Raw genomic sequence first — 1,200 nt, forward strand, 5'->3', positions numbered from 1 at the left:
TGGCTCTGGCCTGGAGGCCAGATACCCACCAAGCCGCTCTATCACTCCCCCTCTTAAGTGAGCAGGGGAAAAAGGGAAAGAAAATATAACAGAAGTCGGGGATAAGATAGGAGCAATTTAATAACACTAATAAGCAAAGAGCAAATAGACCGCGCGGAAGCAAAGAAAGCAGAGAGAGAGACGTTAGTCTCTGCTTCCCATCAGCAGGACGGTGGTCGGTCTCGGGAAGCAGGGCTCTCTAAGCTTGGTGGTTCCTTGGGAGGATAAGGCCATCCTCGTTAAGGAGCTGACAGCAGGAGCTCCACTTGGGAGCAGGGACGAGGTTGGGACCTCAGGCAGCACTTCAGTCATGGGGGACAGGCCGTTGGTACTTTTGGCTGCAGGCTTTCCTTGGGCTCGGGTGGTGCTGGGTGTTTCATCCTGGAGGCCCAGAGTCTGAGAGGAATTCTTTGCTTGCCTACACTCTGCTCACCTTCCTGGTTCAGGGACTGTGGCTTCCTTGGCCAGAAGGTGCAGCTCCGTAATGCAAGGAGAAGGCCTCCAAAGAGGAGAGTCCACAACTAATAAGGGAATAATACCTCTGTGGGCACTCTTTTATGTGCTTGGTTGGGTGGCACTGCCATGAGGTTGACCACCTCTCAGGAAAGCCCTAGCAGCATTTCTTTTTCCTTCTCAGCTCCTCATCTACACCTCTGTCTGCGGGCCAGTCCTTGGTCCTAGCACTGGTCTTTCTCCAGTACAAGCAGGCACTGTCAGCAACAACACGCCCTTCGCTTCACTAAGCACAGTCACTCCGAAGAGACTGAGCCAAGCAGTAAGCCACAAGGAATTCAGTTTTTAACTGAAACCAGGGCTCAAGGGAATGTAATATGTCCACACAAACTGGATGGATAGAGGGAGGTGTGGAGGCCTTGGAGTGGTGACAGTGCCAGCAGCATGGTGAAAGCATAAGGGACTTTTCTCCATGCAGGAGCCTTTCTTGGCACAGCAGGGAAAGGAAAAGAAAGTAAAAGAAAGACAGACAGGGAAAGCGAAAGAAAAAAGGAAAGACAGGGAAAGTAAGTAGAAGAAGAAAGCTGTCAGAGGCAGCTGGTGAAGGCCCAAGCATATTTTCTCCGTGCAGGAGACTTTCTTGGCACATCACTGCCCCAGGCACCTGCCCTCCCCATTTTGCAGCAAGAACTGAACAGAGCACAGGAA

Source organism: Melanerpes formicivorus, unplaced genomic scaffold, assembly GCF_026170545.1.
Source record: "Melanerpes formicivorus ecotype bairdi unplaced genomic scaffold, bMelFor1.0.p_v2 SCAF_8, whole genome shotgun sequence".
NCBI classification, from domain to species: Eukaryota; Metazoa; Chordata; class Aves; order Piciformes; family Picidae; genus Melanerpes; species Melanerpes formicivorus.